Below are 18,331 nucleotides of genomic sequence, written 5' to 3'. Positions count from 1 at the left end.
TTGTGAATTTTATTACGTTGATGTGATTAAACACTGGCATTTAAGTATCAATCTTACCATTTAATTATGTGCTATGCTACTTTTTTTACATTGACTGAGATTACAAAGATTGAAAGGGCAGATATTGGCATTGAGACTCCTTTGCAGCTTCTGAAGATGAAAAGGGATGATTTTATGTCACGGTTTCTCCTGCTCTCCTGCTGCAGCTTTGGTGGGGTCACCTGTGGAAATGCCAGAGAAATAGAATAAATGCTGTTGTTGCCCATTTCTCTGTGAATTTTTGCAGTCTTCCATTGAAATTACAGTCGGTGGACAGGAGAATTCCCATGGAATTTCACCCTTAATGTCATTCACTCCATCATTTGGCTAAACATTTTTAAAAAATGAAATGCATTTTTAAATCCAAGCCACACAAGTAAATTTGTATGCAATGTCTGAAAGACGATTATAAAATAAAAATGATATTGGGACATCGGCAGAAATTTACACTGCACTCTATACTAGATTATATGTCACCTATACTCTGACTATAGTCTGAGACCTTGCATGAGGCAAAGTGAAATTGTTCCAGTTTTTCAGAGCTTCATTTTATAGATGCCTGACTTTGTAGCTTATAGCTTCTGTTATTGATACTTTCAAGATCTGAGGGGCAAAATTCTCCGTTATCGGCACAAAGTCTGCCGATCGGCGCAAAAAACGGCGCAAATCCGACTTGCGTCACGCCGCAAAAATCGTCGTGAAGTCTCCGGCCCGAAATGGGCTAGCAGCGACGTGACGGGATCCGCGCTTGCTCACGTGGTTCACGCCGTGCAGCGTCATGCACGCCGCACGGCGTGACGGTTCATAAGGACGCGCTGCTCCCCCCCACCCGACCGGAACACCCGACCGGAACACCCGACCGGATGGCCGGCCGCCGCTCAGCCCCGAGGTTCCAGTCACGGGATGTGGAGGCGCTCCTGGACGCAGTGGAGCAAAGGAGGGAGGCCCTGTATCCCGGGCATGGCCGCAGAGTTGCCCCACGCCACAGCCGGCGTCTGTGGAGGGAGGTGGCAGAGGCCGTCACCGCTGCGGCCCTGACACCACGGACAGGCACCCAGTGCCACAAGAAGGTGAACGACCACGTCACAGCAGGCAGGGTGAGCCTCCCCCCCTGCCCAATATCCATATCCCCCATCCCCCATATCCCCCATATACACCCTCCCCCATATTCCCCATCCCCATATCCCCGCTCCCCATATCCCCCATATCCCCCCTCCCCATATCCCCCCTCCCCCATATCCCCCCTCCCCATATCCCCCTCCCCCATATCCCCCATATCCCCCCTCCCCCATATCACCCCTCCCCCATACCCCCAATACCCCCTCCCCCACATCCCCCAATCCCCCCTCCCATATCTTCCCCTCCCCCATATCGCCCATCCCCCATTTCCCCCATATCCCCCCTCCCCCATATCCCCCATATTCCCAAGTGAATCCAGCCCTAACCTTAACCTCTGCAATACACGTGCAACCGATGGCGTGCATTCATATACCTGTCTAACACTGTTGCCTTTTACCCCTGCCACCACCCCCCCTCCCCCGCCACAGGAGAAACGCGCACACAACACCAGGGAGCATGTGAGGACTGGAGGAGGCCCCGCTGATGAGAGGCCACTGACCGAACACGAGGAAAGGGCCCTGGAACTGGCTGGCGGACCTGAGGACCGGGAGGTTGCTGATGCAGAGGTCGGGGGCGTACTAGCAAGTGAGCCACCGACAGCCCGTCCCCATATCCCCCCTCCGCTATATCCCCCTCCCCCATATAACCTGATCACTGCCTGCGTGTCTAACCATGCATGCTTCATTGTGTATCGCAGGAGTAAACGTCGAGGCACCCATCCCCGCAGATGCAGACCGCCCGCAGGATGCCCCTCGGAGGCCACGGGAGACGGAGAGACACGGACCCTCCGGCATGCGACGCCCGCAGGATGCCCCTCGCACACCACGGGAGACGGAGAGACCCGGACCCTCCGACATGCGACGCCCGCAGGATGCCCCTCGCACACCACGGGACACGGAGAGACCCGGACCCTCCGGCATGCGACGCCCGCAGGATGCCCCTCGCACACCACGGGAGACGGAGAGACCCGGACCCTCCGGCATGCGACGCCCGCAGGATGCCCCTCGGAGACCACGGGAGACGGAGAGATCCGGACCCTCCGGCATGCGACGCCCGCAGGATGCCCCTCGCACACCACGGGAGACGGAGAGACCCGGACCCTCCGGCATGTGACGCCCGCAGGATGCCCCTCGCACACCACGGGAGATGGAGAGACCCAGACCCTCCGGCATGCGACGCCCGCAGGATGCCCCTCGCACACCACGGGAGACGGAGAGATCCGGACCCTCCGGCATGCGACGCACGCAGGATGCCCCTCGCACACCACGGGAGACAGAGAGACCTGGAGCAACAGGGAGACGACGCCCCCGTCACGTGCGGGTGCGACGACGCAGGCGTGTGCCACCCAGTGACAAGAGGGGCAGCCACAGGCCCCCATCACAGCCGAGCCAGGACACCCCTACCCAGGACACCCCTACCCAGGACACCCCTACCCGGGACACCCCTACCCTGGACAGCACTACCCAGGAAGACAAAATACCGGACAGTGACACAGAGTGGATGGGTGGAGACGAACCCCCACCCCAAAGTGCCATGGACTCAGAGTGGGACGAAGAGCACGACACAACGCCACTGCTGTCACCAACACCCTCCACCATCGCAGAAACATTCACCTCGGTTGGGCACTTTAGTGATGAGGCATCTGGTACACTCACTGGTGCGCACAACACAGCCGTCCCGGTACAGCAAGTGGAGGTAGGAGCAGCAGAGGGACCGGGCAGTCGGAGGGCAGCCCAGCCCAAGCGAACATCTGCCGCCCAGATGGATCCCGGGTTCCTGGAGTTACCACACCCACCCATAGATCTGATGCAACCACCGACCCGGAGACGAGCGAAGAGTGTGACGGCCGGCTTGCGGCGGCTGCGGTCGCAGGTGGAGGAGTCCACCCGCGTCCAGGAGCTGGGAGTGGTGCCGGTCATACGTGCCACCCAGGCTGACACCGCACGGGTGGCGTCCGCGGTGGAGGCAATGGGTGCGACGGTGTCAGACATGGGGAACGGTTTGCGAGGCCTGGGGCTTTCCGTGCAGGCGGCGTCTGTGGCCCAGGACATGGCTGCCCTCGCACAGGAGGCCATGAGCTAGTGCCAGCGCCAGATGGCAGAGGCGCTCAACGCCATGGCCCAGTCTCTGCAGGCCATGGCCCAGTCACAGCAGGCCATAGCCCAGTCTCTGCAGGCCATAGCCCAGTCTCAGCAGTCCATGGCCCAGTCTCAGCAGGCCATCGCTGAGGGCATCGGCGCCATTGGCCATGTGCGAGCCGGCGTCGCACAGTCACAGACAGGGTTTGCCAATCCCCTGGGCTCCATGGCTGCAAACCTGCAGACCCCTGTCGATAACAGCACGGGCCTCCAGGACTGGCAGCGCCAGATGTCGGGGGGGCGTCGGATGGCCAGTCCGTTCGCATCCCCCACCCATGTAGAGGCCTGGGGGCCATCGGGCACCCCGAGGGAGGAGGAGGTGGTGTGGTCCGTCCCGGGTCCCCCTGTAGGGGAGGTCCCGGAACACCGCGACACCTCGGACTCCCCCCCCTTCCGTCCCAGGTGCACCGGGTGGGCAACGGGCAGGACAGGCTGGCAGCTCGCCATCCCAGTCGCCCGGGCCACAGCCTGGCCCATCTAGGCCAGGACGCCCCAGGAAACGGCCGCCAAAGGGATCCCGTGTCAGAGGACAGGAATCACAGGAGTCCACCTCCAGTTCTGCTGTACCGTCTGGGGAACCATGTAGACGTAGTCAAAGGGCACGTAAGGCCAAACAATTAGACACTGAGTAAGTTGGCACGGGTGCAGGGCACAGATGAGTTTTAGGGGCTAGGGCACGTGCATGAACTCCTTTGGTTATTGAAGTCAACGTTACACCTACCGAAGCTGCCTTTGTGCTCTGTCCAAAGCGTGCGGGGGTGTCATGTACGTTGAGCGCAAGTGTGTGTGTGAGGGGTGGTCTTACCTCAGCCCCAGGTGAGTCTGCCCCTTCCCCCTGGGCCGCCATCAACATCCCCCCAGACAGAGGACGGGACCGTGCGCTGCAGTGTCACAGCCGCATGCAGGGATGGTCCGGGTGGATGGTGGTACTGTGGCCATTGGTCAGACATAGTCCGACAATGTGGAGCAAGGAGCTCATCACAGGGCGGGTTGTCATCATTCTCCATGGCCTGCAATAGACACGCGTCCACCCGCAACTGTGTGAGCCCGGCCATTGTGCCGCAGGTGGATCGGCAATGGGGGGGGGGGGGGTGCATGCGGGTGGGGTGGGTGGGGTTGAGGAGGGGGGTGAGGGTGCTGGGTGGGTGGATGGGTGGGGGGTGTGGGTGGTCGGCTGTTGCCATGGTGTGCGGTCTGTGGCCGTACTACCCAATTCCCACGCCCATCTAGTCAGTGAAGCGGGCGGCTATCAGCCTGTCCCGTGCCCGCTGGGCCAAGCGGTAACAGTGGACAGCCACCCGCCTGTGTCTAGACCGTCTGCCCTGACCATTGCCCCCATCCCCCTCATCTGGGGAGGACTACGCCTCTTCCTGCTGCTCCTCCACTCCGCCCTCCTCTGCCTGCGGCACATCGCCCCTCTGCTGGGCTATGTTGTGCAGGACGCAGCACACCACAATGATGCGACCGATCCTATCTGACCGATACTGGAGGGCGCCCCCAGAGAGGTCCAGGCACCTGAAACGCATCTTCAGCACGTCAAAGCACCTCTCTATCACTCCCCTTGTCGCTACATGGGCATCATTGTAGCGGTTCTCCGCCTGATTGCGTGTCCTCCGTATAGGCGTCATCAGCCACGATCGCAATGGGTAGTCCCTGTCGCCCAGCAACCAGCCCCTCAGCCGGGGATGGCGTCCCTCGTACATGCCGGTGATGGATGACCGCGACAACACGTATGAGTCGTGTACACTGCCTGGGTAACGGGCGCAGACGTGCAGGATCATCATGCGGTGGTCGCAGACCACCTGTATGTTCATCGAATAGGTCCCCTTCCTATTGGTGAACACGGCCCTGTTATCTGCAGGTGGCCGCACGGCGACGTGCATCCCATCGATCGCGCCCTGGACCATGGGGAACCCGGCCACGGCAGAGAAGCCCACGGCCCGGGCATCTTGGCTGGCCCGGTCCACAGGGAAGTGGATGTAGCGGTGCTCCATGGCATATAGGGCATCTGTCACTGCCCGGATGCACCAATGTCTGCGATATGCCGGACAGGTCCCCACTCGGTGCCTGGAATGACCCCGTTGCATAAAAGGTCAGGGCCACCGTAACCTTGACGGACACGGGGAGAGGGTGTCCCCCGCCAGTGCCACGCGGTGACAGGTGTGCCAGCAGGTGGCAGATGTGTGCCAGAGTTTCCCGCCTCATCCGGAGTCTCCTCCTGCATTCCTGGTCCGTGAGGTCCTGGTATGACTGCCGGGGCCGGTACACACGGGGCGCCCTCGGGTGCCTCCGTTGCCGTGGGGCCGCGACGTCCTCCTCCCCCTCCTCGTCCTGTCGGTCAGGTGTCCCTCCAGCCTGGGCGGCTGCCGCCTGCCCCTCTGCGGCAGCCTGCACCGCCTCTCTGGCACGCTCCTCCCCCTCCTCCTCATCCAGGGCAACATACACATTAGCGGCTGCCGCCACGGCGGCCAACATCGCTGGCTGATCGGAAAACATGACGGCCTGGTGGGGGGGGGGGAAACGACGACATGTCATCATTGCCCATATCCCCTCCTCCCCCCAGCCAGGTGTCATGGACCACATGGGTCCAACTGTTGGAGGCTGGCACCTGGCCAGGTGGACCAACTCACTTGCCCTCGCATCCCCCTCCCTGGCACGGGCCCCCCATCCTCCTCCCCGGCACGGGCCCCCCATCCTCCTCCCCGGCACGGACCCCCCCATCCTCCTCCCTGGCACAGACCCCAACCTCCTCCCCGGCACGGGCCCCCCATCCTCCTCCCCAGCATGGACCCCCCATCCTCCTCCCCGGCACGGACCCCCCCCCCATCCCCCTCCCCGGCACGGCCCCCCCCATCCTCCTCCCCGGCACTGACCCCCCTCCCGTCACTCCCCCGGAGCCCAGCCCACTCTAACCACCCCCCCCCCCCCCCCCCCGCCGCACACACACACACACACACAACCCTAGACACACCTCTCCCCACACATTCAGACTGCGGCCACGCAGCGGGTCGGAGAATGACGCCCATGATCCCCCATGCCGGCGTGGGAACGGTGGCGTTTTACGCTAGGAAAACTGGCACAAAACGGCCACCAATTCCGCGTTTTCTGGGGGCTAGCAGGAATGTAGCTTAGAGCACCCGACTGCCCATACGGCCTGGGGAACTGCCGGGTCCGTGGCCGAGTCCGGGTCCGTGGCTGCACCGTGCTTCATAGCGGATGCCGCTCGTGGACCAGGCCTGCAAAATAGTCCCCGCTTCGACCGGCTCGCGCGCCCCAGACTGTTCCATCACAGTGGCCCTAGCCCCGAGTAATGTCCCTCCACCTGCGGATCGGCCCTCCCCCGACTGTAGCAGTGCTGGACTGAGTCCGCAGCCACCATACTGAGTTCCCAATGGCCGAGACCATGAGAAACCCCATTCCCCTGCCTTTTCCCCGTGCACCTGCACATTGTTTCTATTTAAGTAATCATTTAATGCCCTCTTGAATGCCTCAATTGGACCTACCTCCACCATACTTCCAGTCAGTGCATTCCAGACCCGAACCACTCGATGTATGCAAAAAAAATTCTCACATCACATCGGATGAATGACAGGATATTCGGTGTGAAATACCAAAGAATATAACAGAAATATGTAAATGAATCCAAGTCCAAAGAAGATAAAAGCAGAATTTTATTTGTGTTAAATAGCTCGTCAGTGCAGGATGATGATTCGAGTATCGGGCCGCCATTTTAAAATGCCTCCCTAATCTCAAGACATTCTGCTCCTCCACCGCAGTCTCTAAACCCCTCACTGCCTCAACTTACCTCTTAAGGGTCCTCGAGGCTCCCTCACCCCACCTCTTAAGGGCAGGGCACCTCTGGACCCAATCCCTGGTTATGGGCAACCAGGAACCCTGGCACTGCCAGCCTTGCACCCATGGCAGTGCCCCTGACAGCCTGGCAGTACCACCTGGGCACCATGGCTGTGCCACAGTGCCCATGTGCACCAGAGTCCCAGGATACCACCCTGCTCAGAGCTCGACCACCAGGGGGCCTCCATCGAAAATCCCTGAGGTGCTATTGCACCTGAACTACATATGTGTGGACCAGTGCTAAAAAGGTGCCATGGCGAGGCCTCCCAGGCGAGGTTATTGGTTCCCAGGCCTTGGGGGAATCCGGCATACACATACTTAAATATGCTCATCTGGATCTTGTCCAGCGATGGCGTTATCCAGATCGTGATGTCTTGCGAGGCATTCGAATATCACAAATCTCACGAGAATCCTTTCGATCGTGCCCGCTATCTACTGGTTCTCCTTAGTCCACCCTGTGTTTTTTATGTCCTCAAAGACTTCTAGTAAATTTGTCATGCATGATTTACCTTTCAGAAAACCATATCGACCTTTCTTGATTGCATTCTGATTTTATAAATAACCTGCTCCTATTTCCTAGATAATGGATAATTCTATAATTTTTCCAGTGGGACAGATATTAGGCTAACTGGCCTAGAGTTTCCTGCGTTCTGTCTCCTTCCTTTCTGGAATAGGATACATTTACAGTTTTCCAATCTGATAGAAATCTGGGGAACTTTGCAATGTTACAACCAATGCACCCACTAACACTGCAGCCATATCTTTTAAGACCTTAGGTAGTCTCATTCAGGTTAATACATTTTTTGCAGCACTGTGGCAAGGTGTTGAAATTGATGTCTCTGGCACTGACCTGCTGAGCGATCTCCCTCTATGCATGCTAATTTACTTGGAGTTCTATCCATTTACCATCCAAAATAAACAGGCCTTTCTTCTTGGACATGTCTTGCTGAAACTGCCTTCCTGTGGCATCATCTAAATATTAGGATGTTCATTGGCATTATGGCTGTTGCTCTACGGAAACCCATGTATCACTTTTTTTCATGTGCCACTCAAAATGTTGCCTTTAAAAGGTGTACGATGACTGTAAGAAGTCTCATGGATTCCTCCCAAATGGGCAACTGCTCACAATTAGTGCTACCGGAATTCTACTTTTGTAAATCAGGTTTAATCATAAAAGGTTGATCAGGCCTTGTGATGTCATCAGGATTATATCTACACCTCCCGCTGCCTGGGGAAAGCGGGCAGCATAATCAAAGATCCCTCCCGGCTTACTCACTCTTCCAACTTCTTCCATCGGGCAGGAGATACAGAAGTCTGAGAACACGCACGAATAGATTAAAAAACAGCTTCTTCCCCACTGTACCAGACTCCTTAACGACACTCTTATGGACTGACCTCATTAGCACTACACCCTGTATGCTTCATCCGATGCCGGTGTCTATGTATTTACATTGTGTACCTTGTGTTGCCCTATTATGTATTTTTTTAATTTTTTTTTATTTTCATGTACGAAATGATCTGTTTGAGCTGAATGCAGAAAAATACTTTTCACTGTACCTCGGTACAGATGACAATAAACAAATCCAAATCCAAATCCAATTGTGCTCGGCTCACTTCCCACTGCCTAGTCATACACCACAGATGAAAATCAGCCCTAAATGTGTGAGACGACCAGAAGAAATAAGACGGTAATTAAACTGGATGGAACACAGAGTACCCAGAAAAAAAGCAGAAGAAAACTCTGCTGCAGAATAGAAAATTAGTATTAATTTAAAATGCTTCCAATGGACAGTTGTTGAAAAGAACTCGTCAATCAACTTGTCAAAATACATTTTCATTAAAGTTGGACCTCTGTGATGGGGTGATTTTCTTTTTTTTTAATGTATTATTTGTTTACAATCATATTTGAACAAATGAGCAATATATCTGAAATGAGTTTGCGTATGGACAATAAACTGAAATTGATTGATTGAATTGATTAATTGAATCTGATGAATCTGCTGAGTAAGCACAAAGCAAGTTGCAACACTGTCTTCAGCACATCAAAACAATTGCAGAAAGGTACTTGACTGCATACTTGACAGCTTTAAAAAGAAACTGCCCTGATCCTTTTAGTAGCTAATACCTTTTCTGAAGAAGTCAAGCGATGGTTTAAATCTATCCTTTAAAAAAGAAACAAGTAATTTTTGCTTTGTTATCCAATCCTCACTTAAACCCCTTTATTCTTTCAAATTAAGTACTTGAATGAATGTGTGATGATTTGGGATGAGCAGGGCAAGACTGTTGAATCTTAAGCAGGAAATCAGCCTGGGCCTTCATCTTTGTCTACACTGTCAATCTTGCTTGAACTGTTCCCATTAAAGCCTACAAAATTAGGTAGGAATTACACTACAGTTAAATTTCTGAATGTCTTACTCTCACTCATATTTTGAAACAACAATAAGGATGGGGACAGCAGGCTCATTTTGATCTCTCTGAGAACATGGGGGGGGGGGGGGGGGTTGGCACACTGCGGTAAATCTATGTTCATAATTCCTTATAATGTATGCCTGGTCCTCAAGCCTGTTACGCTGAAGGAAAGAATCACACAAAATTCAAAAGCTTCCTCAAGTGGAGGAAGAACAGATCAATGTACAAATTGAGTACTCTTGTGAACGTTTTATTATTTAAAATGGATGTGAGGATTAGAATCAGGTCGTACAAATGCTACTTCCAGTACCAAGCCCCCTCTCCCCACAAACAACCACACAGCCATTGGTGAATATTGGAGTGAAACTAGCAGCTACCATGATTACTGTATTCATATGCATGACTTGTTTAAGAAACCAATTATGGGCAGAAGTTTCATCTTCGAGGTGGATAGTGGGAGTCGGGGAAAATTCCCTTCTCAAGCCACCTGCCTTGGGAGAAAATGTCTAGAATTACGGGATTTTCATTGTGGTGGGGGCAGAGACTACAAGCTGCAGTCCAGCCAGTCAAGCTGGGGAAAAATTTGGATGCAGGCACAGGGGCTGCTCGGTGAAGAGTCAGCTGGTTAAAAGACTCATCTTGGTACTGTAGAACTTCATCACAGTTATAATAAAAATAGAAAGACACCCCCCCCTGCCCTGAACCCTCACACCCCCTCACCCTCAACACAGCCTCTCGTGCCCCATACATGCCACCTCATGCCCTCACCCAGCCTCTATAGCCCATCACGATTCCAATGCAAGCTATACATCCCAAAAACTTCCGATGGCCCCTCATCCCATAGTATGCCTACCAAACAACCAATATGGCCCTTCATGCCCCCGATGCGAAGAAATGCTCTCCATCACTCCCAAGGTCCCTCATGCTCCTGTGCCAAGCTACGGCACTTCCATGCCCATTCACCCACTACACACTGCATAAAAGCAACGAGTGCTTACGGTGACAGTACAATGTATTGAAAAAAACTTTTTCAAAAGCCATTTATTGATCACTTTCCACTTTCTGAAGAAAACACTTTTTATTACAGCCCAATAAAAATATCAATCATCCAACCCTTTAAAGTATGATGGAAGACAATATAAGCACTGAAAATCTCTTTAATTTATGTAAATAAACATTACAACATTGACAAAAGCTTTCAGAGAGAAAGAGCCATAAATCAAGCAACATCTACCACTCAGACTTTCAACCACATTAAGTTGCTGAATCGCTCCAGGAACCAGTCCCATGTTTTGCAGCCACTGACTTGCTCAGCCACCTTCAGCAATGCCTCCTTCATGAGTCTTAGCAGCCTCCTCCTCCCATCAGTTGGAAACAGCACCTCTCTCTCCATCATCTTGCTATCTGCAGAAGCATATCCAGGGAGGCATCATCAAATCTTGGAGTGGCCCTTCGTCACACTGAAATCATTCCTCCTTGAGGAATTCCTCCTTGAATAAAACCCTTTCTGATGAATACTGTGTCCGTTGCTTGCCTGATGGCTTCAGACTGTCCTTAAAAAAAATGGTGGCTTCCAGCAATCTACCACGTATGGCTGGTCAGCAACACTGTCTGCTGCCTGTTAATTTGATCTATGTGGCAATATTATCAAGGAACCGCTGCCATCACCTATGTGGTCAGATGATCCAAATATGACCCCTCTGTTGGGCTTGACACACAAATAGTAACATCCAGCCCAAAGACCACAAAATATGTTATAACTGAACCAAAGAGGCTTGCGAGGCTCATTTTCCTTTGAAGATCTGGAACACTGGGACAAGCGCTCACATTTCAATTTACTCTCACACAATCAGAAATGTATTATTGATGCTTAGTGGATATTGCCTCATCTCATGAATTCAGACTGAATAGAAGCCACATCATTGAACTTACATACAGTCAACCTGGCCATTTTATGCCATGATGGAGGTTAACACTCTCATTCAAGGAAGTGAGATGATGGATTGAACATGTCAAATGATGCATTAAGTCTGGCAATGAAGTTTAAACTGCGTGAGTTTCACACATTGCAGTTTTGACAAGTTGACTCAGTAATCCTAGCAAGAATGTAATTTATTTCATATACCGAGGGCAACAAACTGAACAGAGCCACTTCACCACAAACCATTGGTAGTTTTAAAAATAATCAGCACTGTGTTTCGAGTCATTATGAGGAATCATCAGTTTTGCTGTTCGATTGCTTCTTTTTGGGGGGAAATGTATGTTGATGGAAGTGAGTGCTCGTAGTGCTGGCATTGGATTGTTTTCTGTTTCGAGCATTCAATGTTACTGTTGAGGAGATAATGACCATATAGATGCAGACAGAGGTTTCCTGCTGCTCCAAAAAGTATTGCCTCAATCCTAATCTCAAAACAACACCCACCACAGTGTGACCCTTTTGTCAATCGCACACCAGTTATCCTGTACAAGTTATGATGGCTAGTCGAGTGTCAGTCATTCCTGCAGGAGGGATAGTTATCCGCTATGGACTCATGCTTGATAAGAACTGGATTCAGCTTGTGTAAATTCGTGCAACAAATAGAGACAAGTTTGTTTGGTTTGGTGGTTTTCACCACCGATGGAATGAACATGGGGCGTCATTCTCCGACCCCCCGTACGGTCGGAGAATGGCCGTTGGTCGCCGTGAATCCCGCCCCCGCCCCCGCTGAAGTCTCCGGTACCGGAGATTGGGCGGGGGCGGGAATCGGGCCGCGCCGGTTGGCGGGACCCCCCCGCTGGATTCTCCGGCCCGGATGGGCCGAAGTCCCGTCCAGAAATTGCCTGTCCCGCTGGCGTTAATCAAACCTGGTATTTACCGGCGGGACCAGGCGGCGTGGGCGGGCTCCAGGGTCCTGGGGGGGGCGCGGGGCGATCTGACCCCGGGGGTGCCCCTACGGTGGCCTGGCCCGCGATCGGGGCCCACCGATCCGTGGGCGGGCCTGTGCCGTGGGGGCACTCTTTCCCTTCCGCCTCCGCTACGGCCTCCACCATGGCGGAGGCGGAAGAGACTCTCCCCACTGCGCATGCGCGGGAAACTGACAGCGGCCGCTGACGCTCCCGCGCATGCGCCGGAAAACTGACAGCGGCCGCTGACGCTCCCGCGCATGCGCCGCATTTCCGCGCCAGCTGGCGGGGCAACAAACGCCATTTCCGCCAGCTGGCGGGGCGGAATCCCTCCGGCGTCGGCCTAGCCCCTCAATGTTGGGGCTAGGCTGCCAAAGATGCATTCCGCACCTTTGGGCCGACGCGATGCCCGTCTGATTGGCGCCGTTTTTGGCGCCAGTCGGCGGACATCGCGCCGTTGGGAGAGAATTTTGCCCATGAAGTCACAAATGTTTTCTGCAGTATTAGCACATGGTAGAATGTTTGTCTTGGTGTGATGGATTGAAATGAAAGAAGAAACACAAGCAGGTAGCCATCCAACCGAAAAACTTGAAAAGAACACTAATCTATAATAAAGAATAGAAACCGAGGAAGAACATGTGAAAACAGGTCACAGAGATTTCAATACGCCCTCTAGCTAATTCTCCACATTGTGAAATGATGGAGAATTAGTGTTTGTTGTTAAGACTATTTTACATTAGAACTAATGCTGCTTTGGAAATATTTGCTTATTTCTTTTACCCATTGCTGATAAGCCTTGACATTTTAACTAAATGTAAATGATGTGCTTATCACAGTGATCAGCCAGTTGCCTAATTTTGATAGTGTGGATTTGTGCTCAATGCACAACGAATAAAGAACCAACAATGGAGTTGGGTCCCTTCTTCCACCTCTTATATTGTATTTGTATTACAAATAAATTGTCCAACAAAGTGTTACATAAAAGGTCGATAAACAAAATGCAGGCGCGTGGAATAGGAAGGTCAGTGTCTAATTGGATTCAATAAAATTGGCTCAGGACAGTGTATCGTGGTAAATGGTTAGTTTTCAGATTGAAGAATGGCAGACAGGCGTGTTTCCCAAGGGTCAGTCCTAGGACCATTCCTTTGGGTTTTAGAATACAGAGTAGAATTTCAAAATTTGCTGGTGATACCAAACTTGGAGAAATGGCAAACAACGTACGATGATTTGAATTGCCTGCCATTGCCTGACAAAGATTGGCAAACAGAACAGGCCGGTAAGCGGCAAATGGAAATGAATATAAAGAAGTGTGAGGTGATGCATTTTGGCAAAAGGACTAGGCAGAGGCAATATAGATTTATGGCCCAATTGTAAAGAATGTACAGGAACACAGGGACCAGGGATGCATGTGAATTGATCACTGAAGATGACAGGACATATTGATTGATTGATTGTCACATGCACTGAAGGACAGTGAAAAGTATTTTTCTGCTGTCAAGGGGACAAAACAGTACATACACAGAAGACAAAAAAAATAATTGACCAAGTACATCGACAAACAGTGATTGGTTACAGTGCGGAACAAGGGCCAAACAAAGTAAATAAGCAAGAGATGCATAGGGCATCGTGAATAGTGTCTTACAGGGAACAGATCAGTCTGAGGGAGACGCGTTGAGGAGTCTAGTAGCTGTGGGGAAAAAGTTGTTCCTATGTCTGGATGTGCGGGTCTTCGGACTTCTGTATCTTCTGCCTGATGGAAGGGTCTGGAAGAGGGCAAAGCCTGTGTGTGAGGGGTCTCTGACAATGCTGTCTGCCTTCCTGAGGCAGCGGGAGGTGGAGACAGAATCAATGGGAAGGTGGCAAGCTTGTGTGATGCGTTGTTGGGCTGAGTTCACCAAACTCTGCAGTTTCTTGCAATCTTGGGCTGAGCAGTTGCCATACCAAGCTGTGATGCAGCCGGATAGAATGCTTTCTATTGCACATCTGTAGAAGTTGTGAGAGTCGATGCAGCCAAATTTATTTCGCTTCCATAGGAAACAGAGACGTTGTTGGGCTTTCTTGACTATTGCATCAACATAAGTGGACCAGGACAGACTGTTGGTGATGGTGACCCCCAGAGACTTAAAGCTATCAACCACTTCGGAGCCATTTTTGGAGATGGGGGCATGTGTCGTACTACGCATGAAAAGATGGTTATCAAAGCATATGGGATCGTGTGTTTCATAAATAGAGGCACTGAGTTCATAGAACTGGAATGAGGAGGAACTACTTCTCGTAGAGGGTGGTGAATTTGTGGAACTCGCTGCTCCATAGTGCGATGAGTCTGAGTCATTAAATAGTTTCAAGAAGGAGTTAAATATATTTCTGATAACAAAAATGAGTTAAAGGGTAATGGGGAAAAGGAATGGATGTTTATTTGAAACCAGGAAGTGATCAGCCATGATCTGATTGAGTGGCAGAGCAGGTTCGAAGGGCTGAATTGCCAACGTCTGCTCCTAATTCCTATGTTGCAGACAATACGAAGATTGGTGGAGTTGTGGATAGTGAGGAGGGCTGTTGTCGGCTGCAAATAGATATAGATAGGATGCAGAGCTGGGCTGAGAAGTGGCAGATGGAATTTAACCCTGAAAAGTGTGAGGTTGTCCATTTTGGAAGGACAAATATGAATGCAGAATACAGGGTTAACGGTAGAGTTCTTGGCAATGTGGAGGAGCAGAGAGATCTTGGGGTCTATGTTCACACATCTTTGAAAGTTGCCACTCAAGTGGATAGAGCTGTGAAGAAGGCATATGGTATGCTAGCGTTCATTAACAGAGGGATTGAATTTAAGAGCCGTGAGGTGATGATGCAGCTGTACAAGACTTTGGTAAGGCCACATTTGGAGTACTGTGTACAGTTCTGGTCGCCTCATTTTAGGAAGGATGTGGAAGCTTTGGAAAAGGTGTAAAGGAGATTTACCAGGATGTTGCCTGGAATGGAGAGTAGGTCTTACGAGGAAAGGTTGAGGGTGCTAGGCCTTTTCTCATTAGAACGGAGAAGGATGCGGGGCGACTTGATAGAGATTTAAAAGATGATCAGGGGAATAGATAGAATAGACAGTCAGAGACTTTTTCCCCGGGTGGAACAAATCATTACAAGGGGACATAAATTTAAGATGAATGGTGGAAGATATAGGGGGGATGTCAGAGGTAGGTTCTTTACCCAGAGAGTAGTGGGGGCATGGAATGCACTGCCTGTGGAAGTAGTTGAGTTGGAAACATTAGGGACCTTCAAGCAGCTATTGGATAGGTACATGGATTACAGTAGAATGATATAGTGTAAATTAATTTGTTCTTAAGGGCAGCACGGTAGCATTGTGGATAGCACAATTGCTTCACAGCTCCAGGGTCCCAGGTTCGATTTTGGCTTGGGTCACTGTTGTGCGGAGTCTGCACGTCCTCCCCGTGTGTGCGTGGGTTTCCTCCGGGTGCTCCGGTTTCCTCCCACAGTCCAAAGATGTGCAGGTTAGGTGGATTGGCCGTGATAAATTGCCCTTAGTGTCCAAAATTGCCCTTAGAGTTGGGTGGGGTTGCTGGGTTGTGGGGATAGGGTGGAGGTGTTGACCTTGGGTAGGGTGCTCTTTCCAAGAGCCGGTGCGGACTCGATGGTCCGGGTGGCCTCCTTCTGCACTGTAAATTCTATGATAATCTATGATTAATCTGGGACAAAGGTTCGGCACAACATCGTGGTCCGAAGGGCCTGTTCTGTGCTGTATTTTTCTCTGTTTTCTATATTCTATGTTCCTAAAAGCAAATTATACTGAACATTGATAAAGCCCTGGTTAGGTCACAACTGGGTCATTGCATCCAGTTGTGATCACCACATTTTAGGAAGGATGTGAGGGTCCTCGAGAGGGCACTGAGGAAATTTGCCAGTTTCAAGGAATGGAGGATTATAGTTACACAGTTAAATTGGAAAAGCTGAGGTAGTTCACCTTCGAGGAAAGATGAGCGAGGGAGATTCAATAGATTTTAAGAAATTTAGCGAAGGTCGACAAAGAAAATCTGTTTCCATTAGCCAATAGTAAAAGGATGAGATTTAATGGGCATGATTTAACAGGAAAAAGAGTCCCTGCAGACCCAAGATTGACCCCACTATCAAACCAAACTCTTTTTTTTAATCTTTACTGGCACTTTTCAACTGCCAACCCGATCTCTCAACCCCCCCACCACAGCCTCCGGATGCCCCCCTCCCCAATGCCCCAAATTACTTGTTAGGGGTCCTTGAGCCCCGCTCACCCCACTTAATAAGGGAAGGGAACGCCCAGCCCGATACCTAGCACTGAAAACCTGGCATGTGGACACCTTGGCACTGCCCTTGTCAGCCCAGCAGTGCCACTTGGACACCTTGACAGTGCCAAGGTGGCACTGTGAAGATGCCTTCTGGCAGTGCCAAAGTGCCCGAGTGGTAGAGGGAGTACCAGGGTACCACCCTGCCAACAGCCTAACCACCCGGGGGCCTCTGATGGCCTGGGAGACCCCCATGTACCGTTACGCCTGGTCCACTTGGCGTGGACCTGTGCTGAAAGGTGCCATGGCGAGAGCTCCCAGGAGCTTTGGGAGACTCCAGTGCACGTATATTTAAGTGAGGCTTCCTGTTCACTTAAATATTGCACATCTGGATCCCACCCAGCGAGGACAGGATCCATATCGCGATGTCTCGTGAGATCTAGTTAGATCACGCGACGTGTAGCAAGCTTCGCAAATCTTTGCGAGGTCTCTTGTGAGATTTAATGGCCTTGTCATATCCCAAGTCATACGTGACGAGGTTGTTCGATCGGGCCCTGTGTCTTGGGCAATAGACACAGGAGGAATATGAGGAGAAACCTTCTACATGGCGAGTGGTAATGACCTGGAACTCACTGCCCACAATGGTGGTGGAAATACAAACTATAACTGATTTTAAAAGGAAATTGGTGGACATTTGAAGAAAATAAATTCAAAGCTATGGTGACTGAGTGGAGGAATGGAGCTGATTGGAGTTCTGCATGGGGTGGTGGTATGGACACAATAGGGGGAGGTGGTTGTGTTAAGATATTATCACTGGACAAGTCATCAAGCGACCCAGACAATGTTTTGTGGAGCTGGGTTTAAATCCCACCACGCAAATTATGAAATTTGAATTCAATCAATAAAACCCCCCGCCGGGTCGGAGAATCACCGGGGGCTGGTGTGAATCCCGCCCCCGCCGGTTGCCGAATTCTCCGCCACCGGATATTCGGCGGGGGGGCGGGAACCGCGCCGCACCGGTTGGCGGGCCCCCCCCCCACGATTCTCCGGCCCGGATGGGCCGAAGTCCCGCCGCTAAAATGTCTGTCCCGACGGCGTAGATTAAACCACCTACCTTACCGGCGGGACAAGGCGGCGCGGGCGAGCTCCGGGGTCCTGGGGGACGCGCGCGGCGATCTGGCCCCGGGGGGTGCCCCCACGGTGGCCTGGCCCGCGATCGGGGCCCACCGATTCGCGGGCGGGCCTGTGCCGTGGGGGCACTCTTTTCCTTCCGCCTTCGCCACGGTCTCCACCATGGCGGAGGCGGAAGAGACTCCCTCCACTGCGCATGTGCGGGAATGCCAGCAGCGGCCGCTAACGCTCCCACGCATGCGCCGCCCGGAGATGTCATTTCCGCGCCAGCTGGCGGGGCACCAAAGGGCTTTTCCGCCAGCTGGTGGGGCGGAAATTAGTCCGGCGCAGGCCTAGCCCCTTAAGGTTGGGGCTCGGCCCCCCAAGATGCGGAGCATTCCGCACCTTGGAGGCGGCGCGATGCCCGACTGATTTGCGCCGTTTTGGGCGCCAGTCGGCGGACATCGCTCCGATACAGAAGAATTTCACCCCTGTTTTCGATTGTCGTAAAAA

The sequence above is a fragment of the Scyliorhinus torazame genome, chromosome 4 (assembly GCF_047496885.1).
Source record: "Scyliorhinus torazame isolate Kashiwa2021f chromosome 4, sScyTor2.1, whole genome shotgun sequence".
Taxonomy (NCBI): domain Eukaryota; kingdom Metazoa; phylum Chordata; class Chondrichthyes; order Carcharhiniformes; family Scyliorhinidae; genus Scyliorhinus; species Scyliorhinus torazame.
Note: the sequence above shows the minus strand (reverse complement) of the source record.